We start from the raw sequence: 19466 nt of genomic DNA, 5'->3' as shown, positions 1-19466 counted from the left end.
GGGAAAATTGGACAGCTACATGTTAAAGAGTGAAATTAGAACACTTTCTAACATCATACACAAAGATAAACTCAAAATGGATTAAAGAGCTAAATGTAAGACCAAAAACTATAAAACCCTTAGAGGAAAACATAGAACACTCGATGACATAAATCAAAGCAAGATCCTCTATGACTCACCTCCTAGAGTAATGGAAATAAAAACAAAAGTAAAAAAGTGGGACCTGATTAAACTTAAAAGCTTTTGCACAGCAATGGAAACTATAAGCAAGGTGAAAAGACAACCCTCAGAATGGGAGAAAATAATAGCAAATGAAAAAACTGACAAAGGATAAATTTCCAAAATATACAAGCAGCTCATACAACTCAATGCCAGAAAAACAAACAACCCAATCAAAAAGTGGGGAAAAGATTAAACAGACATTTCTCCAAAGAAGACATGGCTAACAGATGACTAACAAACACATGAAAAGATGCTCAACAGAGCTCATTATTAGAGAAATGCAAATCAAAACTGCAATGAGATATCACCTCACAATGGTCAGAATGACCGTCATCAAAAAGTCTACAAACAATAAATGGTGGAGAGGGTGTGGAGAAAAGAGAATACTCTTGCACTGTTGGTGAGAATGTAAATTGATACAGCCACTATGGAAGACGGTATGGAGATTCCTTAAAAAACTAGGAATAAAAGCACCATATGATCCAGCAATCCCACTCCTAAACACATACCCTGAGGAAACCAGGGTTGAAAAAGGCACATGTATCCCATTGTTCATTGCAGCAATATTTACAGTAGCTAGAACATGGAAGCAACCTAGATGATCAACAGATGAAAGGATAAAGAAGTTGTGTACATGTACACAATGGAATATTATTCAGCCATAAAAAGGAACACATTTGAGTCAGTTCTGCTGAGGTGGATGAACCTAGAACCTATTATACAGAGTGAAGTGAGTCACAAAGAGAAAGATAAACATCATATTCTAAAGCATATATACAGAATCTAGAAAAATGGTACTGATGAATTTATTTACAGGGCAACAATGGAGAAACAGACATAGAGAATAGACTTATGGACATGGGGAGAGGGGAGGAGAGGGTGAGATGTGCGGAAAGAGTAACAAGGAAACTTACATTACCATATGTAAAATAGATAGCCAATGGGAATTTGCTGCAAGGCTCAGGAAACTCAAACAGGGGCTCTGTATCCACCTAGAGAGGTGGGATGGGGCAGGAGATGGGAGGGAAGTTCAAAAGGGAGGGGATATATGTATATCTATGGCTGATTGATGTTGAGGTTTGACAGTAAACAACAAAATTCTGTAAAGCAATTATCCTTTAATAAAAAATAGTGTTTACTTTATGAGTCTTTTCAAAGAAATTTTGGGGGCCTTTTTTAAGTCATATGCATTGCATTTACTACTCTTGCTATTGTTCTTAATTTCATTGATTTCTCCTCTAATCTTTATCATTTCCTTCTTGTTTATTTGGATTTTCTCTACTGTTTTTTTTCCCTCCAGATCTGAATACATAGTTCATTTGTTTTCAGCCTTGTTTTCTGATGGATGTGTTTAAAGCTATAAATTTTCCTCTTGGCACTACTTTTAGTACATAAATTTTGACATGCAGAGCTTTCCTTGGTATTCAATTCTAAGTAATTCATAATTTTCCTTAATATTTTCTCTTTAGTCTACAGGTTATTTGGTAGTATGTTTTTATTTTTCAGACATGTAAGATATCTTGGTTACTCTTTTGGTCTCTTCCCACCTCTTGTCTCTCCTGACTGCCATCATGTTGACATTATCTGGATCTTAGTTCCATATTTAATATATATTCATCATTTATTCAAGCAACAATAAAGCAATAAATTCTTTTTCAACCTTCTTTTTCTTACATAAGGAAGATTCACTTTCTTTTTTTATTGCTGAAATATATTCTGTGTACATCTTTATGCCTAAGGATATCTTTATTTTGCCTTCACAGTTAAATAAATATTTTGCTGTATATAAAATTCAACAATTTATAGATATAATTTGATTGTCATCCCATTGTCACTCTGATTCTCCTTATTTGTAGATGACCTGCTTTTTCTCTTTGGAAGTTTTCTCTCTGTTTCTGATGCTTTTAAATTTCTCCTTAATGCATCTGTGTATGAGATTTTTTTTCTTCTCCATCTTGTTCAGCACTCTCTTAACCCTTTCTGTCTGATGGCTAATTTATTCCTGTAATGCTGCAAAAAGTTAAGTCACTGTTTCTTTCAATATTTTCTTCCCTCTGTTTGCTCCTTTATATTCTCCAGAGGCTCATGACAGACACCTGTTGGTGATTGTATTCCTAGCCTGTTTCTCAAATTTCTCATAGTCTTTCCCCCTATCTGAATTGCGGGGGGTGGGGTGGGGGGGGGGGGGGACTCAGTTTTTCTTCTAATGTTTCTCCTTTACTCTCACATTATTACGTCACTCACAACACTTCTGACATCAGATGTGGGTTTTCCCCACACCTAGCAATTCTGCAACACCAGCTAGATGTCTTAAGTTTAACCCAGTTCTTACACAACATACATGGAGATAATGCCCCATCCCACAGGTTAAGGGCTCAGTCCCACAAGACTGCACCCTACTGTCAATCAGAAGTCATAGGTCCCTACCACAGCTTCTGTCCAGCTTGTCTACAAATCAGAGGTTCCCACACCCCCTCCCCAAGTTCAATTAATTTGCTCGACTAAGTCATAGAACTCAGGGAAATGCTTACTCATATCTATTAGTTTATTTAAGGATATGATAAAGGGTACAGATGAACAGCCAGATGGAGAGATACATCTGCAAGGTCTGGGAAGGTCCTGAATGCAAGAGTTTCTGTCCCAGTAGAGCTGGGGCGCATCTTCCGCCTGGTATGTGGATATGTTCATCAATCTGGAAGCACTTCAAGCCACACACTATGGGGATTTTTATGGACACATCCCCACATAAGCATGATCGATTAACTCCATTTCTAGCTCCTCTCCCCTCTCTTGAGAAGTGGGGATGGGACTGAAACTTCCAAGATTCTAATCATGTCTTGGTCACTGTGGTGACCACTCCCATCCAAGAGTCATCCAGGAGTCCACCCAGTCACCTCATTAGAACAAAAGACACTCCTATCACCCAGGAAATTTTAAGAGATTCGGCAGCCTGGAATCATAAACTGGATCAAAGATCAAATATTAGGGGAAAGGGTGTTCCTGGCACCCTCACCACTTAAGGAATTATGAGGGTTTTAGGAGTGCTGTGCCAGGAACCAGGGGCAGGGACCAATATATATACATTTTCTATTATCTCACCCTGTCCCTAGAAAAGGTCTTTGACCTCTATTTATCCTCTTATGCTCCACAGAGTTGGGTTTAGTTGAAAAGAATGTTCCTCAAAGCCAAGTCTCCATCCCAGCTGGTCCCTCTGCTCCTGAGGCTGAGGAAGTCAGGAAGATGGTGAAAGTCCATTTCTAGGATCTCATTTCTTGGGACCATTCATTCATTCACTCATTCAGGAGCATTTATTCCTATCTGCTCTGTGCCAGGCCCTCTCCTGGGTCCTGGACGCACTTGGTCGCTGATGACTCCTTTAACATACTCATCGCCGTCCTCTTTGCTTAAAATTCTACTCCAGCCACTCTGGACCTCTCCCAGAACCTTAAAGAGGCCAGGTGTGCTCCCCTCACAGGGCGTCCTCTTCCCCTCCACACCTAAAGTGTCCTTCTCCTCCTCCACCTTCTCTGTCCTTGCTGATGTTTACACTGATGACCTTTTCTCATCATTCAAGTCTCAATTCAAACATTACGTCCTCAAAGAGACCATCCCTGCCCACTCTCTAAAGTAGTCAGGCCCCTGGTCACCCTGCTTTATCCTGTTTGATTTCACTCCCTCTCTTTTCCTCCCTTTCTTCTGTCTCATCACCAAGACAGCTCTTGAAGATCAGCAGGGAAGGGATGGTTCATTCCCATTGTGTAGATGAGGAGACTGAGGTTAACGGAAGAACAGTTATATACCGAAGGCCACACTGTGACCTTGGATTGGTGGTCTAGCCAGGACTGTCCTCTGCTACCTCATGTTAATATGTACATGCTCACCTGGGTGTGTGTCCACAGATGTGTGTTCACACATGAACATGCATGAAGTGTTTAAATGTCTGCGCAAGTCTTCCTGATGAGATCAGTGTGAGGGTCATGTGCTGGGGGTTGTCTCCTTAGGCTGGGCCCCAGGGCTCCAGACTCTATTCCCAGAAAGTACCATCCTCCCCCTTCAACCCGCTCCCCTCCCCACTACCTCTCCCCTTCCAGACTGCTTACTGCTCATCCCCACCTCCTACCCTGCCTCCCCCTCCCACAGAGGTCCTCCTGCTCGGCAGAGGTCCCCAGAGGGCTTTGTTCCTGCTGCCAGCAGAGCTGTGTGGGCACTGTGTGGCTGCCAGTCCACTCCCACTGTGATGTGCTGGGCCCCTGCCCACCGCCTCACCCTCTCCTCCTCCTCTCGTTGCAAATAGTAGGACGTTCACCTTGGATCTGACCTGCCTCTCTACAAGAAAACCGCCCCCTTCTCCTTCTCAATTTGATTGGGTGCCTGCCCAGGGCTCTCATGTCCTGCAAGGCCAGGAGGGCCTTTCTATCATCAGGGGAGCAAGGCTGACCCCCTCTATATGCAGGTTGTGTTGGGGGGAAACCTGACTTGCCTCTCACCTCCCTCTGCTTAACAGAGCAGTGAACAGGGAGCCGGAGCCTCTTTGTGACTGTCAATTTTCCAGCTCAGCTTATCTGCCTCTTCACATGGTGTTCTCTTGTCAGAGGAGCCGGGGGCTGCGTGTGTGACAACCAGGTTAAATAAATGCTGCATCCTCCCCATCACCCTAGTTCCCTGTCTTCTTGCTGAGGACAGCTGAGTGTCTCCCTGGCTTCCAGAGAAGATGCTAGTGTATTGTCACCTGTCTTTATTTGATTTGTGTCTTACTCAAAATGCCTGGGGCCATCACTCCACAGAGAGGAAGAGAGAGCAAGGACAAGCCTCCCTTTTGCCTTTTGCTGCCTGAGCAGCTGGTCCCGGGACGGCAGCTGGGGTGGGTAAGGCAGGACCGTAGGAAGCGGAGTGGAGAGGTGGCACCATGCGAGGTCAGGGAGGCTGGCAGAGGAGAGTCAGAAAGGCCAAGCTTGTGGAGGACAGTGAGCCTACAGTGGAGGCTCCCAGAACTCGGATCCAGGAACCTTTCCAGGCATCTCACATCCATCCTCCACTTGCCTCTGTGTTCCATGGAAGCTTCTCCAAGCTCCCAAGGTAGGAGCTGATGAGACACTTGGCATTTACCCTCGGGCAGAAGGAAACTCGAGCCTTGGCGGCCCCAGTGGTGAACACACAGAGCCACTGGATCTGAGGCCATGGATCTAGCGGCCCGGGGACTCTATGGCCTCTGTGAACAGATAGTCTGAAGACCCAAGAGCCATGTGACAAATAAGTGCTCAGAGCCCCGGAAGGCAGTGGCTCCATCCAGGCCACTCTGCTCCAGGGCTGGAGGGACAGCTGAGCATTTGCTGTCTTCTCACACCAGGTCATTGGCACTTTCCTCTTGTCTTCCTCAATTTTCTCAGCAGTCCTATGAGAGAGCTGGTATTCTTTTCATTTTCCAGATAAGACAGTTGAGCTTCAGGAAGCCAGATGACTTTCTGAAGGTAACAGTCAGCAAGTGGTGGAACCAGGACGCAAAGCTAGATCTTATGGCAATGGCAACAGTCCTCCCCCCATGACACCAGCCAGTCCTGACAGTGGCTGAAATGATGGCCCCTGTTGATGTGTGAGATGCTCAGCTTACAGGGCACGTCAAAAACACAAGCCAGGAAGGAGGAGGTCCATCTGTCCAGCCTTCTCCAACGGGCATCTCCGGGGGTAGCTGTCTGCAGTCAGCAGGCAGTCGTGAGCAGAGTAGGCTGATGTTTGACACAGATTTCTACTGAACAACAGCTGTGACACGCATCCGCACGCTCACTCCCAACAGACTGGCACGCGCAACCAGGCGCCGAGCTCGTCGGCGTTCCCCTTCACACCCCCGCCTGCTTCCCCTGGGAATCTATTCAAATCTACTCAACAGAGCAGCCAGGAGAAGACGATAAGCCCGTATCAACGCCGTGTTTCTCTTCGTCTCTCTCTTTGTGAAAAAAAGAAGAGGAATAGTGCAAAGCCTCATCCAGTATTCACTGGGAATCATCCTGACATGATCCCAGGAAAATAAGTTCTTTTCAAAGCCACGCTTCCAGCGCATCCTCTCCCGTGACTGAGCGCAGGCTGAGCCTGCCGCGTGCGGGGCTCCGTGGCTGGCAGAAGCACTGGCGGCAAGGCTTAATTATGATTCACGAAGCTGCGTTGCGGAGATGGTTTAAAGCCACTTAATTAGTGTAGGAATATGCCACCATAATTATCTTGAAATGTGGCCTAATTAACCTATGGAAAAGCCGGGCCACTGGTAGGGAATGTTGGAGACATTAATAGTCTATTAATATACCTGGTCCACTCTCTGGCACAGCTTTGGGGGTACACAGGCCTGGGGGAGCAGACAGAGGAGAATACAGTTTGCCCTGCAGGGTGATGATTTTAAAATATGCGAACTGAACAGGGAAAGGAAAAAGGGAATAATATTTACTGAGCACCTATTATGAGCCAAGCAGTGTTCAAACCCCTTCCTTATTTAATCTTCAAAATAATCCTTCACAATAGATATTAAAGTTCAGAGAGGTTCATTAATGAACCCAAGGTCACACAGACAGGAAATAGCCAAACTGGAATTCATTCTTTAGTCTGCTCCAAAGGCTAGACTCTGCGGTTATTTTTTTTACTGCCTCTGGTAGGCACAGAAGACTTGATGAAATGGATGAAATAAAGAAAAGAGGCCCCTTCAACTTTAAGGAGGCCCCATTCCCTCCGACATTTAGAAAAAGAGAGTAATTCAAGTTTTCTGAAGGCAGGTACACGTTATCAAGTGTATCGTGCAGGTGGTACACTCAGAATCTCCATTCACACAGGCTACAAAGGCAATGACGTCACCTCTAGAACACAGCGCAAGCCGGGCAAAACCATTCACAGCAGTCCTGGGAGACCTACCTAGGTGACTCTAATTTTCTTTTTCACTTAAGTCTCCGGCTCCCACCCTGGCTTTGAGATGTTGGACCTAAGCCAGAGAAGCCACGTTTTGGACAATCCTTAAGGAAGCAGGATTCGAACCCAGTGCAGACACTCCAATGCCCAGGACACTCAAAGACCCCAGGATGAAAGCCCAGAGCCCTCCAGGGGGCGCCAGAGAGCCAGGCTTTTCTGCCTCGCAGTCTGTCTGGTCTGCAGGTCGAGGAGTATTCCAGCAACGTCTTCATTCTTCCCTGATCAAAGGAGCTGGGATTGAACCTGCTGTAATCATCCGTCGGGGAGTTTGCTTAAAATTCCCCTAATTACGGGAGAGCAGAAAATTGCTACGCCTCAGACTGAATAGAGAAATCGAAGGCGCCCTGCTCTCAGCTGCCTAGGGGAGACAAGCCAAGATGGGAACAGAAGAGCTGAGAGAGGGAGGAGGGGGTACTATGGATGGCAGCGATGGGAGGGAGAGCACTCTCCCCGTCTGTGCCAGGGAGTGGGAGAAGAAGGGGGGAAGCCAGCTGCAAGGGGGTCACGGTGGCTGGCTCAGGTGGTGCACGCCGCCCACCCCCCACTCCCCTGCATAGAGAAGGATGCAGGAGCCAAAAGAGTGGGCACGTAGGGAGGAACTAACCAGAATGCATCCTCCTTCTGGAGAGGCTAGGGGAGTCTCTAACTCAGGCTTAGATTAGGAAGTAGATTCTGTAACATCCTTTCTGCTAGGAGAGGGAAGGAAAGAGCAGACAGACAGGTCAGGCAGGGAACAAGCTGCCGGGATGGAGTGGAGGCTGCAGTGCATGCTGCCTCCAGGCTCCCTCTCTTGTTCTGCCCTGTGCCAAGCAGGTGGAAGGTCTAGAAGGGGTGGAAGGGGAGACAGGAAGATTCCACCCTTGGGGAGTCTCAGTCTGATGGGGCAAAGCCAAAGTAAGACTCGGAGAAGCCCTACACACCAGTGCCCAGCACGTGACAGCCTGGACTCTAGGAAGGGGGTCGAAATGTTCTGGACCGGATGGAGTCAGAAGGGGAAGGTTTGCTGGGGAGACACCTCTGAGCAGAAGACAAACGGGGAGGAGGAAGATGGAAGAAGGGAGGGGAACATCTGAAGGAACTGTGCAATGTATAAAGGGGTTATGGTTACCACTTGGGGAGAGGGAAGCGTGGCTCAGGGGGTTGAAGTCCCTCATCTAAAGCTCATCATTCCAGAGCTGGATCTCAGACTCCTAGCCCATGCGTTACATCCCCATGGGGTAGGAGGGGTTGGGAGGGGGCTGGCCAGAAGTGGAATGCTAGAAGGAGAGAGGGAGCCACTCCCTGACCCGTCACTGTTAATCATAAGGGCAGACAATACCCTAACACATCGCCCCTTTGCTAGCCCAGCACCATTCAGGGGCTCCCGAGGCCCCCCACCCCAACTTGGAAAAGATGGATGCTCTACGATGTTCTCACACTATCCTGAGAAGGGGACTTCTCAGGACTCTCAGGCGAGTCTCTGAAGGGGCCCAGCTTGAGTCCTCTGCAGCCCCTGCTACCCTGTGTGTCCCCATTATAGGTCTGGTGGTATTGGCTGAGACTCGGATATTGCAAGTTACAGAACCAACTCAAAGTAGCATTTAAATAAGAGGACTTTACAAAAGGGACACTGGAGTGTCGTACACAGCCTTAGCGCAGGAGTGCAGTCATGCCTCAGTCAAGGACATCGAGGACAGGCACGCCAGACAGACCCGGGAGCGCCCACCTCCTGCTCCCCACCTGGGCATCTGCATCCCCGTCTCATCCTCGGCTTCTCCTTGCATACCCAGGAAGACCCCCAGATTCAAGATGGTGATTTGGGGCTCCCAAGCCCACATGGGATCAATAAAGAACAGCATGAAGAGATGGCCTGGGGGCCCCAATGCCAAGACCTCAAAGTCAGAATTCTGACCATCCCAGCTTGGCGTAGGTGCCAGTTTTAGTCCAGTCAACCTCAGGCCAGGGCATCCGGCTGCACTGAACAAAGGCTGTGTGTGCCCTCTACTATGTGTGAGCAGGTCAATTCAGGGGCCACGGAGTGTTGGACAGTAATTCCACAGCAAAGATGTGCTGGGGTAGTGGGTGTGCGACAGATGGGCCCAGGGGTGTGGATAGGGCCTGACCTGTCTCAGCAGGTGCCCTGGAGTGGGTTGAAGCCTCCACCTGAAGCCAGGTGGTGAGTTACTCAGAGTGTCAGTCTCTACAGCTATGGCCAAGGCAAATCCTCAAGCGGGAAACTGAGGGGCAGTGGTGGGGAGGGGCTTGGCCTGGGCCCTGACCACCCAGGAGCCAAGAGGCACGTCTGCAGGGGCTGGAGTCTGCCCCAGCCTGGGGGAAGGCAGGCCAGTGTCTTGAGCTCCAGGGTAGTTATCTGAGGCGGGGAAAACCTGTACTTTAGAAACTTGACTGTTTTCATGCTGTTTGTATTTTCTGTAATTACTTCCCTTTTGTTCTCCCTTAGTATTTATGGAAGCCCTTTGTGAAATTGCCAGCGGATCCCAGCAATGCGGAGAGGAAACAGCCAAGGGGTTTGTGTCTCTTCCTGGGCTCAGGGTAAAAGAGACACATCCCCCAGAGCCTGGGAGGGGTGGTGGCAGGAATGTGGCCCGGAGGACGGGGCGGGGGGGGGGGGGGGGGGCGGCAGGGAGGAGGGGGCAAGGATGGCAGCTGGGAGGCTCCTCCCCACCCACCCCACCCACACCCTGGTCTCTGAGCTCCTTCTCAAACGTGGGGAGGCCCCCGGCTTCCTTTGAGTAAGTCTGTGGTCCTGACCTAGGCAACCCTGAAGAGCTGCCCCTTCCCTGTCGCCCCACCTAGGGGGACGGCCAAAGCCGCCCTCAGGCCAGGCTTCGTAAACTCCTGAGGAGGCTGCTCCCTGTGCCCCTGGGTGCTCCTCGGGTGCTGAGGCAGGCAGGAGCTTACCATAGGTGCTAGCCCCTGAGACCCTGGAATGAGAACTTGGGCACCTAGGATAAACCCTCCCTTGATACCATCTCCACTGGGTTCTGAATCTTCCTCCAATCTCATTCTCCCCAGCCCTGACTGGACTCTCTCTTAAAACTCCACACGGGCATCAGAGCCAAGTTGGGGTGGGGTTGTGGGTGGAGGGAACCTCAGTTTGTCCCGGTCTAAGGGCCTGCCCTTGGGTGAGGAGATGGATAAGGCTCTGGTGTAGGAGATCAGAGGTACCTCTGTGGTTTCTAAAAGGGGGAAGAGATGAAAGTCCTAAGTGGTAGAAAGGACCAGATACAGAGTCACAGAGGTCGTCATCCTCTTATATTAAATTATTTGTAGGGAAACTGTCACCAAGGCGTCACTGGGAGGTCCTGGCCCCGCCCCCATCCCCGCCACCATGGCCATTCCATGGAGTTATCCGTGGCGTTATCCGTGGCCAGATGGCGTCATCCTGGGTGGCTGAGCAGCCCCCAGGAGCGAGGTGTCCGCAGGCAGAGAACCAGCAATGACATGGGACATTAGGCGCTGATGGCTTTGCCAAGCAAGAGACTTGCAATTAAGGATGCAATGGGTCCCTACGGGGGCTGTCAGACGAGGATCCAGAACAATAGTCAGGAGGCTGGGAGCTTTCTGAAAGCAGGGGCAGTGGGAGCCAGGACGGGGCTGTGGGGGCGCAGCCTCCATCCTCGCAGCAAGTCCGTCAGCAACAGAAAGGTAATTAACACCTGCATTTACTCAGTGCCCAGCAGGCCCCCTACTGGAAGGCGGGAGTGCAATTATCTCCATTCTACAGATAAGATAGGGAAATAGCAGAGGAGCACAGGTTATGCAACTTGTCTGCAGCTCACAGATAGTGGAGACGGAATTCAGGCTCAGCTTCATCTGGCATCAAAGTTAGGACTCAGGGCCCCCCTCTACCCCCCTGCAGTGCCCTCTTCTGAGAGTTCCCCAGACGGGCCTCACCGCCCAGGGCCACAGGCAGCACTGCCCCAGCCTGGGGTTTGCGGCTTCAGGTTGGGAAGAGCTCGCCCAGACTCCCTGGCAGCCACATGGGGACACACCTCTCCTCCCTGGTGTGGGGGAGGAAGAGGACGAACAGCTGGCCTGGGTGACAAGTGGAGGCCATTCCAGGGGAGGTGGCAGACCCAGGAAGGTAGGAGGTGAGGAGGGGCACGTGCACCTCAAAGCCTGTGTCTAAGCTCCCCACCCACCTTGCTCAAACCTGCCACCTTGGGGAACCCCCACTCCTGGTCCTCCCACCTCGGGCTCTGTGCGGTGACGTCATCGTCACTAACAAGCTCTCCCTAATCTATACTGAACACGCCTGGGGGGGGGGCCTACACCACCCCCCAGCCCTGCTTGTTTGCACACGCCCACCATGCCCTGGAGTGACCTTGGGGGTCAGGTGGTATGTAGGAAGCAGCCCGTGAAAAACTGTGCCCTTTTCAGGAGCTGGTCATATTGCACCCAACACAGAGGATGGGGAGAAGGTCGGGGAGGGGAGAGCAAAGTTGAGATGAGAGGAAGATGAGAAACGAGGTGCTCAGAGGCCCCAAAAGAGGCAGGCGCACCTAGAGGCCATGCTGGCCTCTGGCCGGGCACCTCACAGCATCAGGGCTGATCTGGACACTGGGGAGCAGCTGGAAGGGACGGAGGGCCAGAGAGACTGGGTCATCCAGTCTGGGTTCACACCTGCTCCCCCAGGCTGGGCTTTGAACCTGTCCTGGAAACACTCTGACCACAAACCGCGCACCCGGGGCCCTGTTCCCTCTGGTTACAGCCCAAGGAGGTGAAGGGTGATCGAGCCCTGAGGCTGCCCGCACTGGTGTCGCTGGTCTGCTGGGAAGATCCTGGGGACCCGGAGCCCACAGGGCTCACTCCCAACAGCAAAGCCCCATCCAAGAGCTGACTAGAGCCCTTAAAGGGGAGTGCTTGTGAATTCAGACAGGGAACATAAGAGTGAGGGAGTTCAAGGCAACTCCCGGCTTCGCCTCAGCAGGCTTGTTCCTTCATTCCCAGCAGCCTAAATCTTGGCCATCCTTCAAAACCCAGCAGAAAGGCCACCTCTTCCGTGAAGCCTTCCCTCCCCTCCAAATGAAGTTTTCTCCCTGTCTAAATACTTTATCCACACTTATCTGCGAGCCTTGTCATGTTCCTCCTTGCATTGCACCTCCCTGGCTAGACATGGGGCTCCATAGTGCAGAGTCGTCGTCCCATCTCAAGAGCTCCACACTGCCCTGCTGGATAACGGGGGGGGGGGGGGGGGGGGGCAGGGTGCTGGAGAGGGGGGGTTCACTAAGGAGCAGGGCAGGAGGCGGAGTGCTTGCATCAGAGGGTAGCGGGTTCAGGAAACACTAGCTGAAACAAGCCCCAGGAGAGCTGCTGCTTACGACCTGAGCCAGGTTGCATTTGAGGACCAAATACAAAGGAGGCCCACTTCTCCAGAGTCCTGGGCAACTGAGAAACCAAACGCAGTGCTCTCATAGAAGGGGCAGGCGCTAGCTACGGGGGAATAAGCTTTAAGGGAAAAAACGCCGCCACTCTCCACATGCTTCTGGTAGTGGCGGCGGCAGAAACAAAATCATTTATTTGTCCAACAGTATTTGTCATTTCAGATGATCTATTTTCATCTTTATAAGTTCATTTTCTAAAAACCTTCCATTTTTCTCCTCATCGTGTTCATGTTTTCCTCTACACTTCTGAGCATATAGAGCGTATTTATAACCGCTGCTTTAGCATCCTTGTCTGCTAATTCCATCAACTTTCCCATTTGGGGGTCTCTTTCTGTGAACCGATTTTTCTTCTGGTTATAGGTCCTATTTTTCTGCTTCTTTGCATGGCTGTTAGTTTTCTATTTGATGACCAACATTGTGAATTTTCCATTAGGGTCTAGATTTTGTTGTATTCCTCTAAAGAGTGCTGGACTTGAAGCCACCTCACAGTTATTTGAAGTCACTGTGACCTTTTTAAGTGTTGTCTTTAAGGGCTATGAGAACGGATCCAGGACAGCTTTTGGTCTCAGGCTAAGGTAGACATCCTCTTGAGGACTCTATCCAATGTAACACTTCCTACAAGCTCCCTCCACTATCACTGGTGGGAATCTGACCCATTCCAGCCCTGTGTGAACTTTAGCAACTGGTCAATCTTCTTACTGGCAGTTCTTTCCCTCATTTTGTGGTGTTTCACCCCCAGTTGTGTGCAAATCAATGGCCAAAGTTTCGAGGCCCCTTCTACAGATTTCCAGAAATCTTCATGAGCAGCACCCTTCTCTCCAGAATTCTTCCCGCACAAATCCTAGCCTCCTCAGCCTCAACCCATGTCTTATCAATCCAACCTTCAGGCTCTTTTCAGGACATTCCCCCCTCCTCTCCCTCCTGGGCCTTTCTGCAGCGTGGAAACTGATGCTGTGGTCGGGCTGTTACCTTTCTCTCAACCATCCTCTGCTAACTGTTGCCCACTCTCTGAAAGCGGTTGTTTCATACCTTCTGTCCAGTTTCCAGTCGTTTTCAGCAGGTGGGCAGTTACCATAGCAGTTAATCTATGGGCTGAAGGGGAGGATTCCTATGCAAGAAACATTTATCAGGGAATTCTCTGATAGATTTCAATATGCCAGGCCCTGCTTTCTGTGCTGGGAATAAAGCATTGAACTAAATGGATGGAATCTGTGACCTCATGAAGCTGATATTCCAGTGGGTGAGGCAGACAATAAACAGTAATAAACATAATAATTGCGCGGCATGTTAGAAGGTGAACAGTGCTGTAGGGGGTGCAAATAGAGCAGGGAGAGAGAGAGGAGCTGGGGAACAGAGCAGCATTTTAAATAAGGGACTCAGGGAAAACCTCACCGTGAAAATCTTGTTCAGACTCTTTGTGACCCCATGGACTACAGCACACCAGGCTTCTCTCTCCTTCACCATCTCCCGGAGTTTGCTCAAATTCATATCCATTAAGTCGATGATGCCATCCAACCATCTCATCCTTTTTCGCCCCCTTCTCCTCCTGCCCTCAATCCTTCCCAGTATCAGGGTCTTTTATTATGAGTCAGCTCTTCACATCAGGTGGCCAAAGTACTGAAGCTTCAGCTTCGCATCAGTCCTTCCAACGACTATTCAGGGTTGATTTCCTTTAGGATTGGCTGGCTTGATCTCCTTGCTGTCCAAGGGACTCTCAAAAGTTTCTTCCAGTGAAAGAAAAAGAAAACTGAGCCAAGCCCTGAAGGAAGGGAATGAATGAGCCACAGGTACAAGGGCCCTGAAGTGGAAGCAAGCCTGGCTTGCTCAGGGAACAGCAGGGAGACCAGTGTAGCCAGCAGGGCTTGAATGAGAAAGAGACATGATCAGAAACCAAGGGGAGGCGCTGGATTGTGATGAGCCCTAGGGGCCACAGAAGGAAAGCTGTTACTATAACAATTGAGACAAGAAAAGTTTGGACCTGGGTGGTGGCCACAGACATGGTGAGAAGTGAATTCAGAAGACTCCGAATGTTATGTCAAAAGAGTGAAAGAGAAAAGAATCAAGGATGACCCCTAAGGTTTTTGGTCTGAGCAGGTAGAAGCAGGGAGATGCCATTTACCAATACAGGGAAGGTTGCAGGCCAACTGAGTCTGTAGGTGGGGTGGCAGGAGAGATCAGTTTGATGATGGACCTGTTAGGTACAGGATGTCTTCTACACACCCACGTGGAGGGATCCAGTGGGCAGCTGGACACTAGTCAGGAGTTCAGTGGAAAGATCCAAGACAGAATGGAGGGGAAGAAGCTGGGAAAGAAACCCACTGTGAAGTCTTGCCTGGTGACCTCCAGGGTCACCCAAGAGCACCTCGAGGAGCCTCCTCCAAGGACAGCCCTCTGCCCCCACAGAAGGGGCAGGAGCCGGGGAACCAGGATGGGCCCTTCAGAGGCCAGCTCGTCCCTCCTCTTATTCCAAGTTGACCCAAATCACTAAGGGCTGTCAGATCGCATCACTGCCCAGGATCCAAGACCTCCAAGAAGAAGCTGCATAGCCACTCTGTCCCCCAGGGCCTGTCACCCGCTATTTTGTAGGCTCCCTGGCTCACATTCATGACTCTGCACGATGATGTTTGCTCCCCTCGGCTCCAGGATGGCTCGCCCTGATACCCCGCATCTGACACTGAGTCTCCTTGCTCTCGTTGACTTTGCTTCCCAAGCAATCATCAATGCATCTCTGGTCCCAGGCTGCCTTCCCACTGCCTCACAGCTGGTGTGTGACTCAGGGGAGCAGTCCTCCCACTCCCTACAGAAAGAAGCTCCAAGAGCCCTGGGATCTGAAAGTCCTTCCAGACATCTAACCTCCATCCGTACTGTTCTTGCCTGATGTCCTTTTATTCTAACGCTCTCCCCTAGAACAGATGGAGCCCTCAGTCGCCCTCTGGCTTCCTTCTCCCTGCCCTCGTTTCTTCCTCTCCCAGGCGCCCTTCTCCTCTTTGTCCTTCAGACTTGCCCGCACCTTCCTCACTCCCCGTCTGCATGCCCTCTCCCCTACTCTCTCACCCCACTCAATCATTCGTCTCAGATAGTTAGTTTAAGGGAGTGGAGACGAATCTCTTGCTGAGTCCAGTGAAGGTCCTTTCCTCTCGTCACCCTGGGGATGCTGGCAATTATCTCAATGCCCCCAGAGCCCCAGCACTCCAGACGGCTCCCTCTCCCCCAGCCGCTTCCTGGCCTTCCACTTCCTGGCCCTCCCTACACTGCTGCGTTGCTATGTTCCTGCTCTCCTCACATCATCTTGACTTGGCCAAAGAGACCTGCCCCTCAGCAGATGAACACCTTCACCTCCGCAGTGATCGCCCCTCCCGTCCCCCGCCCATCACACACAGGCACACGCACCCTGCTCCTTAAGTGATGGCGAGGGCAGTGGCCAAGTGATCCACAGCTCCTTTCTCTTCTGTTGCTGCGGTAAAATATGGACAGCGGGAACCACGGGAGAAATGAGGCATGAAAATTAATCTGCTTTACAATCCTCATGAATATTTAAAAGCTGATGAATATGTAACTACATTTCTTTTCTCCTCCATTAGTGTCTGCTTTTGAGTTACTCTATAGCTCCCTTGGTTCCTTTGGGGGCTGGTTGGCTAGACTGATTTTTAAATTGGTTTTACAGGTGCCTATAGATCCTGGGTTCCCCTAAACCCCGATCTTAAGAAGAGGATTTACCCCTTTAAAATTCCCCAGGAAGGCCTGGCAGAGAGAGAGACAGAGAAGAAACTTCCTCTGAAACTCACACTGTGGGAGCCCCGAGGGAAGGGCAAAGGTTGAGAGGCTGGGGCTCCCACTTTGCAGTGGGACTCACCGGGTGCAGCCTGCAGAGGACAAACTTCTTCCCTGAGCCACAGCTCGCCCTTGAAGACAATAGCAGGCCCTCACTCTCCAGCCACTATGAGTCTTTCAGGGCCTTAGTGCAGGGTGGCCTTGAGAAACCAAGAAATGAGGCTGCAAAATGTTACTTGCCTTCTACTCAGAAGAATCTGGTATCAGGCTAACTGTATGCTACTGTGCAACCATCTCCTGGCCCGTGGCATCAGCCACTCCTTCTAGAACCACACTGTGGAGCATCCCTGGTCACCTCCCTAGCCTGTCCTCTCTGCCACACTTCTTTGGTAACTCTGGAACCCTGCTTCCCAGCCACTCTTATCATCTGAAGCGGGCTGGGGGAGGCAGGCTCCTCACCCACCTACCGCAGCCATCAATCACCCTGGAGCGGAGCAGAAGGAGCAGCAGGGCATCGTCCCAGAGCAGCAAGATTTGTCTTGGGGCCCAAGGCAGAATCCAGCACTGAACTGGCGTCCTGTAGAGAGAAGCTGGGTCCTGGCTTGGTGAAGGAAGGCGTCGTGGGGCGGGGCAATGGGCTGTGGGAGACATCCATCTTGCCAACCTGGCAGCAGGGCTGGGTCAGAAATGCTGAGGGTCCTTAGAGCCCCACAGTCGTCCTGAAAATCTTAGGTTCCACAGCCAGCCCCTGGGACTTCAAGCCATAGCAGACCACTCCCAATTCCCGCCTGTTTATCCTCCCACCCTGTCCTCAATCTCTCCATCCACTCCTCATTCTACACAAAGCCTGGCAAAGCATTTCATGTTGTTTTGATCATATTTCTTCCCTTCTAACCATCCTCAGGGGCCCCTTAGTTTCTGGAGTATCCAGTTCACATCTGGCCTGCCATCTCCATCACCAGCAACCCCAGGCCCCCTCACCCACCCTAAGTCCCCTCACCCCAGTCTTCCAAGATAACTTGCTCACCATCCCAAACATGCTTTCACCTCTTTGTCCCAGGTCCTCCATTTTCCCCTCTAATGATGCCTGTCCTCTCCTTCTTGCCAGGCTTTGCTCAGAACTGCCTCCATCAGGAAGCCTTCCTGGGTTGACCCCAGCCCCATTGAAAAATCCTATTACCTCTCCTGGATCTCAGATTTTTCAGTGCTGAATCCACAGGGTGTTCATTGGCTCCATCTTCATGGGTGTGGTCCACAGAAAGGGCTGCAGTGTCTTTTGAAGCGGACCCGCCTGCAGTCAGTGTTGCAGCCTCCTGTGGATACACTCACTGGGCTGCCTCACTCTCTCATCACCTGTTCCTTTAGGTCAACCTCACTGCATCTCCCGTGAATGCCTGTCCTACTGCCGGAGCATCCCAAAGCAGGGGCCCAGTCCCCTTCTCCGTCCTCTCTATTCTCTCAGGGGCTTCACACACACACAGGTCCTCTGGAGCGACACAAGGCTGGGGGCTCAGTGTAACAGAGGGATTGCCTAACTTGGGATAGAGAAGGTACCCCCAAGAGTGAGTCAAGAAGCCAGGCTCTGGACCTGCTCTGCCCTGTGATCTGGACTGAGCCACCTAATGTTCCTGAGTCTCCCTTTTTCATTAACCAAATGGGCATACAGGTCTATCCCTACATCAAAGGATCATGGTGGGAATCAAATGTGAAAAATACAGAACACTGTGGACTTCCCTGGTGGTCCAGTGGTTAAGACTCTGAGTTTCCACTGCAGGAGACACGGGCTTGATCCCTGGTCAGGGAGGTTCCACATGCCATGTGGTGCAGTGAAAAATAGATATATACAGAACAGTATATAAATGTTAGATATGTCTACTATTGGAATAATTAGCAATAAACTGTTATAATAACTATTATCATAGTGTGTGACATTCCCCCAGCTCCCTCTATTTTGAGGGGTTCTCTGACCTAGCCCCCTTTTTCCTTCCCTGGCCAGGGGAGGGACAGGAGGCCCATCTGGATGTGTGTCCCTTGGGATCTAGCATCTCATTCTCCAAGACAGATTCCCCAAGCGGCAACATCACCTTCAGCCCCTGGCCTCTCCGCTCAGCTCCCAGCTGCCTCGGCAGCGGGAACAAGCGTGAACCTTGTCAGACAAGCCCTGCATCTCCGTAAAACACGTTCTCAGCATAATTACCCAGCGGAGACGCTCAGGGGCCCCGCCCTGACAGAGAGCCTCTGCCGCCGCTGGTTCGTCGCTGCTACAGCAGCTGAAATGAGCTGTCCTGGACTGAAGAAGCAGGAGCGGTTCTCTAGCTAAGCAGGGCCGGATATGGCCAGGCCTCAGCGGGGATCCCCGGGTTCTGGCCATGAAGAGTTGGGGGATCTCCAGTGGCCCAAGCAGACTCAGAGCCCAGCTTCTCTGCTCCCCTCCATCACCCTCTGAGTGAGCCCCGAACAGCCCATTTTGAGGCTCCCCCCATGTATGGGGGTTTTGCTCACCCCAGGCTCCCTGTTCCCTGCCTGTGGCACCTCTGCCAGCACCTGGGTGGGCCCCTTACTGGCCCTGCTGCCCTCCCCCACCCTGAGGGGTCAGCTGTGTCTCAGGTGTGGCATCAGCAGCAACCTAGGCATGTGGCAGTGCTTGGAGATGCAGACAGGCACTTGTGGTGGCCGCCTTCCCCAGAGCCAGGTTCAGGGAGGTTGGGAGAGCTGCCACTTCCCACCTCCCTCCCTTCCCCCTCCCCCTGCATGCCTTCCCCAGGGAAACACCCCAAACAGTCCTTTGGGAAGAGTGTTCCTTCCTCCCCGGTATCTCATCAGGAGGCTGCCTGATCAATTTCACACTGTGAATATCATTCTTCCTTTCTTCTGGGAAAAGGGGATGACCCAAGCCCCTGGGTCCAGCAGAGGTCTGTCTTCCACTTACCTGTCTCTAGACGCTGACATTTCTAGATAGAGATGGGGAAACTGAGCCCTAGGCTGGGCAATTCATTCCTTTGAGTGGAGAACAGGACAGAGGGTAGGTGAGAAGTGTGAGATGTGGGGGGTCCCTGGGAGGCAGTGCTCCCAGCCAGGCTGTCAGAGCAGCAGGGACGCCTGAGATGCTCACTCTTTATCCTTCTAGCAGTTTCACCTGTG

This window comes from Dama dama, chromosome 1 (assembly GCF_033118175.1).
Source record: "Dama dama isolate Ldn47 chromosome 1, ASM3311817v1, whole genome shotgun sequence".
Classification (NCBI taxonomy): Eukaryota; Metazoa; Chordata; class Mammalia; order Artiodactyla; family Cervidae; genus Dama; species Dama dama.
This window is presented reverse-complemented; position numbering follows the sequence as displayed.